The 17151-nt window shown below is 39.4% G+C and overlaps 1 protein-coding gene across 5 annotated transcripts in view; it reads left to right on the plus strand.

The window, feature by feature from the left end:
• The window catches only part of YEATS2 (YEATS domain containing 2), a 122630-nt gene that overhangs the window by 1409 nt on the left and 104070 nt on the right, over positions 1-17151 (plus strand). The window contains exon 1 of one of the 5 annotated variants that reach the window (XM_049105662.1): positions 7078-7283. The exons of the other annotated variants lie outside the window; for them this stretch is intronic. The gene's annotated coding sequence lies outside the window, so the exon portion shown is untranslated. Of the gene's footprint in view, positions 1-7077; positions 7284-17151 lie in introns of those variants that run through there. 5 annotated transcript variants of the gene reach the window in all.

Consider the following 17151-nt stretch of genomic DNA (forward strand, 5'->3'; position numbering starts at 1 on the left):
ATTTAAACATTATTTTGGTTGTAGAATGAACAAGACTTGTGAGTGGGTTAGTGGGAAAATAGGAGACTTCTTTACTTTTTTTTTTTTTAATGTGTTTTTAAGGATTTGTTTATTTGAGAGAGAAGGATTGCTTGAGTCCTAGAGAGCAGGAGGAGGGGGCAGGGGTGGGGAGGAGAGAGAGAGAGAGAATCTCCAGTAGACACTCTGCTGAGCGCGGAGCTGAAGTGGGGCTCTATCTTTTGGCCCTGAGATCATGACTTGAACTGTCAAGAGTCGAATGTTTAACATACTCGGTCACCCAAGCACCCTTTTATATATTTTTTAAAATTAAGTTAAACTCTCTTCCCATCCTGGGGCTTGAACTCAGGTCTCTGAGATCAAGAGTTGCATCCTCTACTTACTGAGCTAATCAGATGCCCCAAGAATTCTCTCTCTTTTTTTTTTTTTTTTTTTTTTTGGTAGTTGTTTTGAGCAGCTATGGGTAGATAGTGACATTTACTGAGAGGGAGAAGAATGGAAGAGAAACTTGAAGGGGGAAAAATCACGAGTTCTGTTTTGGGTATATTAAATGTGAGATGTATATCAGTTATGAAGTTGGTATATTGAGGAAATTGGATGTGCAGGTTTAGAGCTCATGGAAGAGAGAGCTAGGAGCTGTTAGATAAAACTTTGGAATTCATTACATAGATGATATTGAAAGGTATGGGACTGCATGAGATCACCAAGGGAAAGAATATAGATAGAGAAGTGAAAATTGACACTTGATCGCTAATACTTCGAGCTGCAGTATGGGAAGAAGATTGAACATAGAATGGAAGAAACAGCCAATGAGGTAGGGAAAAAAGGCAGAAGACCAAAAGGTGTCATGGAAGCCAGGAAAAATAAGTTCAGAGAGGATAGAGGATGTCCATCCCTGACTTTGAGATGTTTAGTGAGATGCTCAATTGGATTTGGAGGTTGTTGGTTTTGTTATTGGTATTATTATTTTTAAGATTAAAAAATTTTTAGTGATCTCTACACCCATCGTGGGGCTTGAACTTAAAACCTGGAGATCAAGAGTCTCATGTGCCACCAGCTGAACCAGCCAGGCACCTCTGGTCATTGTTATTATTATCCAGAGTTCTAGAAGTGGGAGATGGAAACGGGATTGGAATAATTAATTGATTGGGGCTTGAGGAAGGGAAGATAATGAGTGTGGATTAGAAAAACCTGGGCCTTTTTCGAGATGCCTTATTTCCATCTGCTCCCAAACTAAATTTGGTAGGTGAAAAATGGTGTCTTGTTTAATTTTTCATTCATTGATTACTAGAGTGTTTGAACATTTTTTTGTTTGTTTGTTTGAACATTTTTTAACATATATTTGCCATTGGTGATTTTCTGTATCCTGTGTATATCTTTTTGTGTTTATCACTTTTGGGAATTGATTATCAAGAGTCCTTTTAGATCTTGAAAACATGTAGTTTGACATAGAGCTTGCAGAACTTCTGCTCTTAAGTATTTTTCCCTTCTGGGAGTAAATGAGTTTATAACATATGCTCCATCAGGAAGGACATGGTTAATGGAAAAGCCATACTTAACATTTAACTCCTACATATGCTTCTGTTTTTTTTTTTTCCCAATTATAGTGGAATACACATAAAATTTAGCACCTTAATGATTTTTAAGTGTGCAGTTCAGTGGTATTAGATACATTTGTAGCATTGTATTTGTAGCATACATTTGTACATTGTGCATCCATGACCACCATCCATTTTGGTCACTCTTTTCATCTTATAAAACTGAAAATCTATGCCCATTAAACAACTCCCTATTCCCCCTTTCTCCTAGTCCCCAGCAACCATCGTTCTTTCTGTCTCTGTGATTGATTTTGACTACATTAAGTACCTCATATAAGTAGAATCATACAGTATTTGTCATTTTCTTTTTTTTTTTTTTTTAAGATTTTATTTATTTATTCATGAGAGACACACAGAGAGGCAGAGACACAGGCAGAGGGAGAAGCAGGCTCCATGCAGGGAGCCGACGCGGGACTCCATCCTGGGACCCTGCCTTCTGAGCGGAAGGCAGATGCTCAACCACTGAGCCACCCAGGCATCCCAGTATTTGTCATTTTCTGACGAGTTTATTTCACTTGGTATAATATCTTCAAAGATCATATCCATGTTGTAGCATGTGTCAGGATTTCCTTTTTAAAAAAAAATTGTTTTAATTTTAATTCCAGTTAACATACAGTGTTATATTAGTTTCAGGGGTACAATATAGTGATTCAACATTTTCATACATTACCCTGTGCTGATCACAAGTGCACTTACCTATTTCACCCATCCCCCCACCTCTCTTCTGGTAACCAGTTTGTTCTCTGTAATTAAGAGTCTGTCTCTTGGTTTGTGTCTCTTCTCCCCTTTGCTCATTTATTTCCTAAATTCCACATATCAGTGAAATTATACAGTATTTGTCTTTCTCTGACTGACTTATTTCACTTGGTATTATACTCTCTAGCTCCATCCATGTGGTTGCAAATGGCAAGATTTCATTCTTTTAAATGGCTACATAAATTCCATTGTGTATATATGCCACATCTTTATCCATTCATTGATCAGTGAACACTTGGGCTGCTTCTGTATTTTGGCTATTATAAATAATGCTGCCCTAAACACAAGGGCACATGTATCCCTTTGAATTAGTGTTTTTGTATTCTTTGAGTAAAGAACTTTCCTTCCTTTTTAAGGCTTAATAATATTCCAGTGTATGTATATATCACATTTTGTTTACCCATTCATCTGTTGATGAATACTTGGGTTGTTCCCATCTTCTGGCTATTGTATATAATGCTGCTAAGAACGTGGGTGTACCTCTTCAAGTTCCTGCTTTTAGTTTTTTCAGTATATATGGATTTAGAAGTAGAATTGTTAGATCGTACAGTAAATCTGTTTTTAGTTTTTTGAGGAACTGCCACTGTTTGCCATAGTGGCTTGCACATGTATTCCCTCCAACATTGTACAAAGGTTCCAGTTTCTTCACATCCTCACCAACACTTGTTTTCTGATTCTTTCTTTTTTTTTGATAGCCATCCTAAAGGGTGTGAGGTTATAATCTCCCTGTGTGGGTTTTTTTTTTTTTTTTAAAGATTTTATTTATTTGAGAGTGAGAGAGAGAGAGCACGCATAAGCAGAGGTGGGGGCAGTGGGAGAAGGAGAAGCAGACTCCCTGCTAAGCCGGGAGCCCGACATGGGGCTCAGCCTGAGGGTCATGACCTGAGGCAGATGCTTAACCGACTGAGCCACCCAGGCGCCCCTCACTGTGTTTTTGATTTGTACCTCCCTAATATTAGTGATGTTGAGCATCTTTTCAAGTGCTTATTTGGTCATTTAGATATCATTGAAGAAATGTTTATTTAAATATTTTGCCTACTTTGAGTCAGATTTTTTGGTTGCTTTGAGTTTTAGGAGTTCTCTATGTTCTGGGTATGAATCCCTTATTGAATATGATTTGCAAATATTTTCTCCTGTGAGTTGCATTTTTACTGTTGATAGTGTCTTTTGATGCACAAAATTTTAAAATTGTCATGATGTCCGATTTATTTTTATTACCTATGCATTTGGTGTTATATCTAAGAAATCTTTGTAAATCCAATGTTGTCAAGCTTTTAAGAGTTTTATTATTTTCAGTCTTACTTTTAAGTCTTTGGTACATTTTGAGTTAATTTTTGTAAATGTTGTTAGGTAAGAATCCAGCTTCATTCTTTTGCATGTAGATATTCAATTTTTCCAGCATCATTTGTTGAAAAAACTTTTTTTTTTTTTTTTAAGATTTTATTTATTTATTCATGAGAGACATAGGCAGAGAAAGAAGCAGGCTCCACGCAGGGAGCCTGATTTGAGACTGGATCCCGGGACTCCAGGATCACGCCCTGGGCCGAAGGCAGGAGTTAAACTGCTGGGCCACCCAGGCCTCCCCAAAACTGTCTTGTCTTGTCTTTTCTTTTCTTTTTTTTCTTTTCTTTTCTTTTCTTTTCTTTTCTTTTCTTTTCTTTTCTTTTCTTTTCTTTTCTTTTCTTTCTTTTTTTTTTAAGATTTTATTTATTTATTCATGAGAGACACAGGAAGGCAGAAACATAGACAGAGGGAGGAGCAGGCTCCATGCAGGAAGCCCGATGTGGGACTTAATCCTGGGACTCCGGGATCACATCCTGAGCCAAAGGCAGATGCTCAACTGCTGAGCCACCCAGGCACCCCTGTCCTTTCTTAATTGAATAATTTTGACACCCTTGTCAAAAATAACTTGGCCATCTGTGCAAAGCTTTATTTCTGGGCTCTATTCTGTTCCACTGGTCTCTATATTTCTGTTCATGGCAGCAGTAACATGCTGTTTTGATTACTGTAGCATCTAGTACCTTTTGAAATCAGGGAGTATGAGTCCTTCAGTTTTGTTCTTTTTCAAGATTGTTTTGGTTAGGGTCCTTTGAAATTCTATAAAAATTTTAGGATGAGTTTTTCTATTTCTGAATGAAAAAATGTCATTGGAATTGTGGTAGGGATTGCATCAAATCTATAGATGGCTTTGGGTAGTACTGACTTTTAAACAGTATTTTCCACTCTGTTAATATGAGATGTGTTTCCATTTAGTTATACTGTTTTTAATTTCTTTCAGCAGTGTTTTGTAGTTTTCATTGTATAGGTCTTTGACCTCTTTGGTTAAGTTAATTCCCAAGTGCAGTTGACCCTTGAACCACACAGGTTTGAATTGTGTGGAAACATTTAATATGCAGAATTTTTTTTTTAAGATTTTATTTATTTATTCATGAGAGACTGAGAGAGGCAGAGACACAGGCAAAGGCAGAAGCAGGCTCCATGGAGGGTGCCCGATGTGGAACTTGATCCCGGGACCCCAGGATTATGCCTTGGGCCGAAGGCAGGTGCTAAACCACTGAGCCACCCAGGGATCCCAATATGCAGAATTTTTTGATGCAGTACTGTAAATGTATTTACTCTTCATGATTTTCTTAATATTTTCTCTACCTTATTTTATTGTAAGAATACAATATATAATACATATAATCTACAGAATATTTGTTAATTGTTTCTATTATTGGTAAAGCTTCTGGTCAACAGAGGCTATTAGTAGTTAAGTTTTGGGGGAGTCAAAAGTTATACATAGATGTTTGACTGTGGCTAGTTGGTGCCCCCAATTCCTGCATTGTTGAAAGGTCAACTGTGGGCAGCCCCAGTGCCTCTGCCTCGCGGTTGGTGCCGCCTTTGGCCCAGGGCGTGATCCTGGAGACCTAGGATCGAGTCCTGTGTCGGGTCCGGCTCCCTGCGTGGAGCCTGCTTCTCCTTCTGCCTGTGTCTCTGCCTCTCTCTCTGCCTCTCATGAATGAATAAATAAAATCTTAAAAAAAAAAAAAAGGTCAACTGTATTTTATTCATTGATGCTATTATAAATGGAACTGTTTTTGAATTTTCTTTTCAGATTTTTCACTGTGTATAGAAATGCAACTGATTTTTGTGTGTTGACTATCTTGCTACTTTGCTGAATTCATTTATTTCTACAGATATTTTTTTGTGGGATCTTTAGAGTTTTCCACATATAAAATCATATCCCTCCATATTAAAATGTCTTCATATTCATTCATTGGATACACTATAATTTGCTATAGACTGCTTCCAGTCATGTATTATAAAATATATAGAAGAGGAAAGCTAATTGTAGATCTGTAAGTGCAGCCCACATATGACAAGTTGAGAGCAATTTCTTAGGATAGATTCTGATAAAGAGGATTTTCTTCTTATTTAACCAGAGATTTGTATTTGAATTTTCACTGCCAATCCTTGAATTCACCCCCATCTCCCTACCTTTAATCCTGCCCCTCTTACCCTGTTTTTCACACTGCTACCGAATAGAGGGTGAGAGTCAGTGCATTTTTCCCTCATAGAAGACTTATGAATTGTGTCTATAACATCTGTTCTGTCAGTTGGAAAAAGTTTTGAAGAATGGAGAGCACTTCGTGGATGAGTTGGAATTTGATTTGGTTTTTGAAAGATGAATGAATAGCATTTCAGTAAGCAAGAGAGGAGGTAGAGGTGAAATACGAATCCGTTGAAAGGTAATTGTGTTCAGGCATGCGAACTTTGATGACTGTAGACAGAGAGGTAGAAGAACTAGTTCTCCCGCCAGGGATTGTTTATTCTGTTTATCTGAATAATGAGCTATGAGTGTGTGTGTGTGGGAGGAGACCTGTTATGTGTTGATAGTGAAGGAGGTGAGGAGAATGCCAAGGGGCGCTTCAGCTTGATTTGTATGTTTATTCATTTAGTTATGTGGCTACATTGGTGATTGTTACCTATTTTGTTTCTTAAAAATTAGTTTGAGGGGCATCTGGGTGGCTCAGAGGGTTAAGCGTCTGACCTTTGGTTTCTGCTCAGGTCATGATCTCAGGGTCCTAGAATCAAGCCCTGCGTCCAGCTCTACATTCACTTAGCATGGAGATTGAGATTCTCTCTCCCTCTTCCCCTGCCCCTATTACTCATGCTGTCTGACTCACTCTCTCTAAAATAAAGGAATAGGGATTCCTGGGTGGCGCAGCGGTTTGGCGCCTGCCTTTGGCCCAGGGCGTGATCCTGGAGACCCGGGATCGAATCCCACGTCGGGCTCCCGGTGCATGGAGCCTGCTTCTCCCTCTGCCTATGTCTCTGCCTCTCTCTCTCTCTGTGTGACTATCATAAATAAAAAAATAAAAAAATAAAATAAAATAAAGGAATAAAATCTTAAAAAAAATAGTTTGAGAGTGTGTGTACTATTTTTTTAAGATTTGTGTATTTATATGAGAGAGAATGCGTATGCATGCATAAGCAGTGAGAGGGAGAGGGAGAAAGACAGAAACCCAAGCACACTGACACAGGACCCCATCCCAAGACCCAGAGATCATGTCCAGCAGAAACCAAGAGTCAGATGCCCAACTGACTGTGCTTCCCAGGTTCCCCTAGAGCGTGTATGCTTTTTTTGTTTGTTTGTTTTAAGATTTATTTATTTAGAGAGAGAGTATGTGAGCACCAGTGCCAGGGGTGAGAGGTAGAGGGAGAAGGAGTCTTTTTTTTTTTTTTTTTAAGATTTATTTTTATTTATTTATGATAGACATAGAGAGAGAGAGAGGCAGAGACACAGGCAGAGGGAGAAGCAGGCTCCATGCCAGGAGCCCTACGTGGGACTCGAACCCGAGACTCCAGGATCGCGCCCTGGGCCAAAGGCAGGCGCGAAACCACCGAGCCACCCAGGAATCCCCGAGAGTGAGTCTTAAACAGACTCTCTGTTGATCGCTGACCCACGGTGGGGCTCAATCTCATGACCCTGAGATCACTACTCCAACTGAAACCGAGAGTCCGACGCTCAACCAGCTATGGCACCTGGGCACTCCAAGAGTGTGTTTACTTTTTAAAATTGAGATTAATTTGCATAATGTAAAATTCATCATTCTAAAGTGTATAATTCTGTGGGTTTTAGTATATTTACAAGGTTATGCAACCATTTCTACTATCTAATTCCAAAATATTTCCATCACCCCAGAAAGAAACCCCATACCTGTTAACAGTCAGTTCTGGTTCCCCCCTGTCCCTCAGCAGCCACTTTTTGTGTCTGTGGATTTGCAAGTACATTTCATATAATTGTGAATCAAATAACATGTGGCCTTTAGTATCTGGTTTCTTTCAGTTAGCATGCTGTATTCAGTCCACCTGTGGTGTAGCATGTGTCAGTACCTAGTTTTTTTTTTTTTCTTTTTTTAAAATTTATTATTATTTTTAAAGATTTTATTTATTTATTCATGAGAGAAACAGAGAGAGAGAGAGAGAGGCAGAGACACAGGCAGAGGGAGAAGCAGGCTCCATGCATGGAGCCCCACGTGGAACTCGATCCTGGGTCTCCAGGATCATACCCTGGGCTGCAGGCGGCGCCAAACCGCTGTGTCACCGGGGCTGCCCAGTACATAGTTTTTATCACTTAATAATAATCTCTTGTATGAATATGTCACATTTTGTCTAGTCATCAGTTGGTAATTGTTTATACTTTTCCGCCATGGTGAGTAATACTGTTAAATGAACATTTACATGTAAGTTTTTATGTTGACATATCATTTTAGTTCTCTTGGATATATACCTAGGAGTAGAATGGCTAGGTTATATAGTAAATTGGTTTAACTTTTTTTTTGCTTTTTTTTTTTAAGTTTAGTCTGGGTTTTTTGTTTTGTTTTGTTTGTAATCTCTACACTCAACTCAGGGTTTAGTAAACTCAGAATCCTGATATCAAGAATTTCAAGCTTTTCCCTCAGAACCAGTCAGGCACCCTGATTCTGTTTAACTTTTTAAGGAACTGCCAAGCTTTTCTGCAGCAGCTGCGCCATTTTACATTTCCACCAACAAGTATGAGAGTTCCTATTGTGTATTCTTTATATGTTTTTTGTGCAGACTATTCAATGGGGGTGTGTGTGTTATTTTTAAAGATTTTATTTATTAGAGGGAGAGAGAGAGAGAGAGAGCCCGAGCATGCAGGGATCAGGGGAGAATGGTAAAGGGGGAGGGAGAATTGCCAGCTGACTCCATGCTGAGTGCAGAGCCAGTGCGGAACTTGATCTCAGGACCCTTAGATCACAACCTGAACTGAAACGGAGAGTCAGATGCTCAACCAACTGAGCCACCCAGGTGCCCCAGTTGTGTGTGTGTGTGTGTGTGTGTGTGTGTGTGTGTGTGTGTTTATTTATTCTTGAGAGAGAGAGAAGCAGAGACACAGGCAGAGGGAGAAGCAGGCTCCATGCGGGAAGCCTGACGTGGGACTCGATCCCAAGTCTCCAGGATCACGCCCTGGGCCAAAGGCAGGTGCTAAACCTCTGAGCCACCCGGCCTGCCCTTGTGTGTGTTTTTAAACAGTGTCATTGAGGTACAGTTGGCATCTACAAACCGCACAAAGTAGGCAATTTCCGAAGTTTCAACAGATTTATACACCTATGAAACCATCACCACAATCAAAATAGTAAACATCCCACAAATTTTTCTTATCCCCCTTTTAATCCTTCTCCCTCTTCCTGTCATTGTCCTTCCTCTGGCAACCTGTGATGAGCTTTCTGTCAATGTAGACTAGTTCGCATTTTATATGAATGGAATGATTATAGTATATACGTAAACTGGCTTCTTTCACTCAGCATTGTTTTGAGATTAACTCATGTTGCTCTATGTATTAGTTCATTCCTTTTTATTGATGAATATTGTATGTATGGATATATTACAATTTGTTTATCCATTCACCTGTTAATGGACATTTAGATTATTTCTGGTTTTTGACTACTGCAGATAAAGTTGCTGTGAACATGTGCTTACAAGTTTTTGTAAGGACATGCTTTTATTTCTTTTATTTTTTATTTTCTTTTATTTTTTTTTTTATGATAGTCACACACACACAGAGAGAGAGAGAGAGAGAGAGAGAGTCAGAGACATAGGCAGAGGGAGAAGCAGGCTCCATGCACCGGGAGCCCGACGTGGGATTCGATCCCGGGTCTCCAGGATCGCGCCCTGGGCCAAAGGCAGGCGCCAAACCACTGCGCCACCCAGGGATCCCCTTTTATTTCTTTTGGGTAGATATACAGGAATGGACTGGCTGGGTCATGTTGTAGGGTATCTTTAACTTTTTAAGACACTGCCAAACTGTTTTCCAAAGTAGTACCTAATGTGGTTGTACCACTTTATATTCCCAACAGCAATGTATGAGAGTTTGTTGTTCCACACTATGTAGTTGTGTTCTTGTGAACATTTAGTGAAGAAGAAAACAGAGACATAAAGACCTCTATATAGGTATCCCCCGCTTTCTGAAAGTTCATATTTTGCCACTTTGGTTTTATAAAGAAAGATGCTCATGGCTTTTGCATAAGAGCAAAAATCCTCTTCTGATTTTGAATTAAGGAAAACAGGTACTGATATAGGTCTTTTGAAAAAGTGAGGTAGTGTAATGTGAAATTTCAGAAAGTAGGGGATACACCATTTCAAGTTAGGAAAGTTTTTGTAGGAATGCTGCACTTTAAGATAGCAGGGTAAAACTATATTCCATCTCACAGATTAGTCCTTTTGACATTTTCCTCCCTAAAGTAATGCATGAACATGTTTTAGAAAGTTCAAATGTTGTAGTCAGGAATAACATAAAAGGAAAAATCACTACCCAAGAGCAACGATTGTTAATCATTTTTTAATCTTTTCTTCCAGGCCTACACGAGTGTATACCAGAATTTTTAAATTTATTTTCATCTCTAGTTTACACAGAAGGAATCAAAATATACACATTATTCTGCACCTTGCTTTTTTTCATTTCACAGTTTAATTTGGAGGTACTTTCATATCAGCACATTCTTTTTTTTTTTTTTAATTTTATTTATTCATGAGAGACAGAGAGAGGCAGAGACACAGGCAGAGGGAGAAGCAGGCTCTTTTGCAGGGAACCTGTTGTGCAACTCGATCCCGGGACCCCAGGATCACACCCTGGGCCAAAGGCAGGTGCTAGGGCAGCCCCGGTGGCGCAGCAGTTTAGTGCTGCCTGCAGCCTGGGGTGTGATCCTGGAGACCCGGTATCGAGTCCCATGTCGGGCTCCCTGCATGGAGCCTGCCTCTCTCTCTGCCTGTGTCTCTGCCTCTCTTTTGCTCTCTCTGAATAAATAAATAAATTTAAAAAACAAACAAACAAACAAACAAAACAAAGGCAGGTGCTAAACTGCTGAGCCACCTAGGCGTCCCATTTTTTTTTTTTTTTTAAGGATTCTATTTATCATATCAGCACATTCCTTATCATGGCTGCATTACAAATTACAGTAGTACAGTCAGTATTGCTTTAAGAAAACATGAATTTGTTCTAGTGCAGTTAATCTATTAGGGAACTATTTGAGTATAATGTGAATTTCACATTTGCTTATAAGATTTTGTCTACAAGAAATGTTAGGTGAATGCAGAAAACTGCACTTTGCTGAACTGAGCCACAGAAAGGACTACACAGCTGCACATGCCTGGCAGCTATCATTCGGCTACCTACCTCAGCTTATTTTTCTCTTATGAGCCACATCTGGTGCTACAACTTTTTTTTATAATTTTTAAAAGAGATTTTATTTATTCATGAGAGAGAGAGAGAGAGAGGCAGAGACATAGGCAGAGGGAGAAGCAGGCGCCATGTAGGGAGCCCGATGTGGGACTCGATCCCAGGACTCCAGGATCACATCCTGGGCTGAAGACGACGCTAAACCTCCGAGCCACCCACTAAACCGCTGAGCTACCCAGACTGCCCTGGCACTACAATTTTGATTTCAGATTACCTCCTTCTGTCACTTCATGGTAACATACAAGCCGTAACCTTTTAGTGCCCACATTGCCAGGCAAACCTGAGGTCTTTTTCAAGGTGAACTGCCATATTTATTGTAGCATTTATGTATTTCATTACCATTTAATGTATAAAATTGTGCTACTATTTTTATTAGATTACCTTTTTTTATGTCACATTTTTGAATGTTGTGTCCTTAACCCCATTTTCCTGATGCTTTGTGGTTTTTATTCAGTTTTATACAGCATGGTGATTTTTAGGAATGTATATGTTACATTGTAGTGGAACTGATGTATCCATTCCATGAATGTACATAATTTTTAAAAAAAGATTTTATTTATTTATTCATGAGACAGACACACAGATAGAGGCAGAGACATAGGAAGGGAGAGAAGCAGGCTCCATGCAGAGTGCCCAATGTGGGACTTGATCCCAGGACTCTGGGATCATGCCCTGAGCCAAAGGCAGACAGGCGCCCGACCACTGAGCCACCCAGGTGTTCCCCATAATTTCTTTATTTACATTTTATTTTTAAAGCATCCTATATACTGGGCACCTGGGTGGCTCAGTCAGTTAAGTGTATGCTTTCAGCTCAGGTCATGATCCTGGCCTTGAGCTCCATGTTGGGCTCCCTGCTTACCAGAGAGTCTGCATCTCTCTCTACCCCATACTCATGCTGTCTTGTGCTGTTTCTTGTTCTTGCTTACGCTCTCTCAAATAAAAATAATCTTAACATATTTACTAGTGCATATAAGGAAGTATATATTTTTTTTAAAAGATTTTGTTCATTTGAGAGAGAGTGAGCACACATGGGAGAGAGAGCTTGAGATGGGGAGAAGCAGAGAGAGAGAGAGGGGAGAAGCAGACTCCCCACACGATGTGGGGCTCGATCCCAGGACTCTGGAATCATGACCTGAGCCAAAGGCAGATACTTTTAAAAATGTCTTTTAATCCCCTGATCCTTTTTTACTTTTTGAATATCTGAAATATTTTAGGATAAACTAAAATTTAAAAGTATTACTAATATGTGCCCTCCCCACCCCAAATTAACCTTCCTAATGTTGATTACCCAGTTGACTTCCTGCCACCTTGTAAATATACATATAGCATGTACTCACATACTTTGGAAGGGATAATCTGTAAATAGACTTGTTTAAGGTTAATATATATTGGGTTTATCATTTTTTTAAAGATTTAATCTTAAATAATTTCTATACCCAGTGTAGGACTTGAACCTACACAATGCTGAGATCAAGAGTTGTACCTTCCTCTGACTCTTGGTTTCAGCTCAGGTTGTGATCTCAGGGTTGTGAGGTTGAACCCTGTGTTGAGCTCAATGCTCAGCATGGAGTCTGCTTAAGGGTCTCTCTTCTGTGGCTCCCCCTTTCCCCCTGCATGCTCTTGCTCTCACTGAATAAATACATCTTTAAAAAAAAGGATTTGCACACTCCATCCACTGAACCAGCCAGGTACGCCGTCACTGTTATTGTACATGATTTAAAAAAAAATTGGGGATCCCTGGGTGGCTCAGCAGTTTAGCGTCTGCCTTTGGCCCAGGGCATGATCCTGGAGACCTAGGATCGAGTCCCACGTCGGGCTCCCTGTGTGGAGTCTGCTTCTCCCTCTGCCTGTGTCTCTGCCTCTCTGTTTCTCTCTGTGTCTCTCATGAATGAATAAATAAATAAATCTTTAAAAAAGAAAAAAATTACTGGATGGAAGGGGAGGGCATTATGCAAATAAGCCATTATGCAAATAAGTCAATCAGAGAAAGACAGTTATGATTTCACTCATGTGGAATTTAAGAAACAGCATAGGGGAAGGGAGGGGAAAAATAAAATGTTATCAGAAAGTGAGACAAACCATAAGAGACAATAAATTGAGGATTGCTGGGGGGGGTAAGGGGATGGGGTTACTGGATAATAGATATTAAGGAGGGCACATGATGTAGTGAGCTCTGGGTGTTAGACTGATGACATTGACTTCCACCTCTGAAACTAATAATACACTAATGTTACTTAATTGAATTTAAATTAAGAAAAGAAAAGGTTATTATTTTAAAAGATTTTATTTATCTATTCATGAGAGACACACAGAGACAGCGACATAGGAAGAGGGAGGAGGGACACCTGGGAGGCTCAGCAGTTAAGCGCCTCTGCCTTCAGCTCAGGGCGTGGTCCTAGAGTACTGGGATTGAGTCCCACATCGGGTTCCCTGCATGGAGCCTGCTTCTCCCTCTGCCTGTGTCTCTGCCTCTCTCTTTCTGTGTCTCTCATGAATAAAGAAGTAAAATCTTTAAAAAAAAAAAAAAAGAAAGAAAAAGGGAAAAGGAAGAGGGAGGAAAAGCAGACTCCATGCAGAGAGCCTGGTGCGGGACTTGATCCCAGGACTCCGGGATCATGCCCTGAGCCAAAGGCAGACACTCAACAGCTGAGCCACCCAGGCATCCCATCCGGATCCTGGGATCACACCCTGAACCAAAGGCAGGCGCTAAACCACTGAACCACCCAGGCGTCCCTCTTTTTTCTGTCTAAAAAGTTTATTTATTTATTCGAGCAGTCTATATCCAACATGGGGCTTGAACTCAGGACTCTGAAATCAAGAGTTGCATGCTCCTCTAGCTGAGCTAGCCAGGTGCCTCTTTATTTCCTTCCTTCTGTCAATTTAAGAATTTACCTTAAATGTCTCAAAACCCTTAAACATTTCATGTATATAGCTCACTCTGTCCAGAGAAGGTGTGTTGAAGTGGTGGAGTAAGGGAAGGGTAAAACAACGTAAGGCCACCTCTCCAGTTCTAACACTAACAGCTAGAAGCAGTGGCATGGATGATTTAGAATAGCTGTTTTATTCTGAACTCTTTGACATGTTACTTTGTAGATAGGAGATAAAGTACTGGCCTGAATGGATCCTAGGGCTGACCTTATATGGCAACTCGTGTCGTCTTTAGCAATTTTGTTTATAATAGGAAAGTATGTATTTTTGACCTGGAAATCTATAATCTTAAATAATAATACATTTTTTTTTAAGAGAGAGTGTGGGGGGAGGGAGAGAATCTTCAAGCATACTCCGACTGAGTGCAGAGCCTGATATGGGACTTGATTCCACAACCCATGAGATCATGGTCTGAGCCAAAACCAAGAGTTGGATACTAACTGACTAGGCCCCCAGGTACCCCAGTAGCACAATTTTTTTGAGCTCAGATATTTAGCTTTTCTGTTTTGCTGAGCTCTTACACGTTGTACTGTGACTAGCCCATATCAGATGCTAACTACTGACCTCTGGGCAGCTCCCCACCATTCTGGTCCAGTGTAAAATTCTGACCATTTTTACTTAAAAGACCTATTTTTTCCCATACCAGATGAGTTGAAGAAACATTGATTATGTTGACCAAAAATGAGAGTATATGCAAATGGTTTTATATATAAAATCTGGCTTAGAATAATTAGGATACAGAGTTTTTGTTAGTACCAGCTTAAAATTAGAACAGAATCTCCTTTTTAGAGTTCCTTTGATCTGAATCTTTCATATAATACAATACTTCAGATTGCTTGTATTGTGGAGTCAGACATGCTACCATTGTGCCACGAGGTCACTAAATTGCTTGTATTGTGATAAAAAGCAAGATTTGGGTGAGAAAATTAGCTGTGTATATTTTCAGTTACCTATGTCAAGGAGATGACAGTTTAATGACTAATCTTTAAATAAAAGGACAAATTTAAATCGACATTGAAATATATTTTGATTTTTTAAAAAAGTTTATTTTTTAGTAATCTCTGCACCCAGTATGGGGCTTGAACTCACAATCCTGAGATCAAGATCATGATTCTTCTGAGCCAGCTGGGGTCTCTTATATTTTGATCTTTTTGATAGGACTTCTTCATGCCAAATGATTTTTCTCAAAATAAATAAAAAAAAGAAAAGAAAAAAATGGATATCAAAATGGATATTTTTTTTCTTATAATACACATTGGGCAGTCTTCGGGAAGCCTTGGATGATGTTGGGGTAAAAGCTGCTATTTTAATTTCCAATATGTAATTTATTAAATGGATTCCTAAAGATTCAACATTAGTCAAATTTAGTGCAAGTCACCTTGCTTCTAGATCTCTAGTTATTTATTGCTGATAAGAAAAGCTTCTAGTTATTTTTCTGTTTTTCTAATACTCTGCTGTACTGGGGTCCTCTGGGTGGCTTGAACGTCTGACTTCAGCTCAGGTCATGATCTCAGTGTCTTGGGATCTAGCTCTGCACTCAGCGGGGTGTCTGCTTCTCCCTTTCCCTCTCTGCCCTTCCTCCTGCTCCTGCATGCGTGCTAGCTCTCTCACCCAAATAAAGAAAGAAAATCTTATAAATCCCATCCAGCGGGTTATATTTTTTATCTGTATTCACAAAAGAAAACTGGTCTGTCATTTTTCTCTACTGATGATTTTGACCACATCTTCATAGGTTTAGATACAGTGCTCTTTTTGTTGATAATTTTAAAAGTCTTATTTTAAATTTCTCTTTGAGTCATGAGTTATTTAGAAAAGTATTTTGTTTTCCATTTCATAGAACGTTCTTGTTAATGATTTCATATTTAGTTTTATTAGGATCAGAGAATGTTTTGTAATAATTATGACTTTATATTCCATCTCATGACTTAATTTTTTTAAAGATTTTACCAAATTATATGACAGAGAGTGAGAGAACACAAGCAGGGGGAACAGGAGAGGGAGAAGCAGGCTCCTCATTGAGCAGGGAGCCGGATGCCAGGCTCTGTCCCATGATCGTGACCTGAGCCAAAGCCAGATGCTTAATTGACTGAGCCACCCAGACACCCTGATTTAATTTTAATGACTTTCTATAGATAATCTTAAACAGTATTGTCTGTTGTGTTCAGACTGATGTGTAGCTATAATTTTTTTAAAAATTTTTGTTACTTTTTAAAAATAGGCTCCACACCCAGTGTGAGACTTGAAGTCACAATCCTGAGTTCAAGAGACATGCCCTGTACCGACTGAGCCAGCTAGGCCCTAGTAGCTGTTAAATCTGGCTTGTAAATTGCATTATCTATACTATTGGTATTTTTGTCTGTTGTTTTCTTCATCTTTTAAATTTCTGAGGTACATGTTCAAATTCCCCTGTAATGATTGTGATTTTCTTAAAATTTCCTTGTATTTTGGTTTATTTTGTACATTTTAACATGTTCGATGTTTATGGCATATCTTTGTGATTGTGTCCTTTATTTATTTTATTTTTTTAAAAATATTTTATTTATTTATTCATGAAAGACACAGACTGAGAGAGAGAGGCAGAGGGAGAAGCAGGCTCCACGCAGGGAGCTGGATGTAGGACTAGATCCCAGGACTCCAGGATCACACCCTGGACCGAAGGCAGGCACCAAACTGCTGAGCCACCCAGGGATCCCCTGATTGTGTCCTTTAATAGTAACATAATCATTATTAAAGTTTATTGGTAAAAAACAAAACAAAACAAAACAAAACAAAAAAAGTTTATTGGTGTTCAGTTATCCTGTTGGTTACTAATCATGCCATGCCAGTTATCTTTTCATTTGCATGTATCTGTGTATAATAACTTTGCACATCCCAGAGCACCTGGGTGGCTCAGTCCGTTAAGCATCCAACTCTTGATTTCAACTCAGGTCTTGGTCTCAGGGTTGTGAGTTCAAACTCCACGTTGGACTCCACTGTGGAACTTACTTAAAAAAAATTTTTTTTTAAACACAAACTTTGGGGGATCCCTGGGTGGCTCAGCGGTTTAGCGCCTGCCTTTGGCCCAGGGCGCAATCCTGGAGTCCCGGGATCGAGTCCCACGTCAGG

Source organism: Canis lupus, chromosome 34, assembly GCF_003254725.2.
Source record: "Canis lupus dingo isolate Sandy chromosome 34, ASM325472v2, whole genome shotgun sequence".
Classification (NCBI taxonomy): domain Eukaryota; kingdom Metazoa; phylum Chordata; class Mammalia; order Carnivora; family Canidae; genus Canis; species Canis lupus.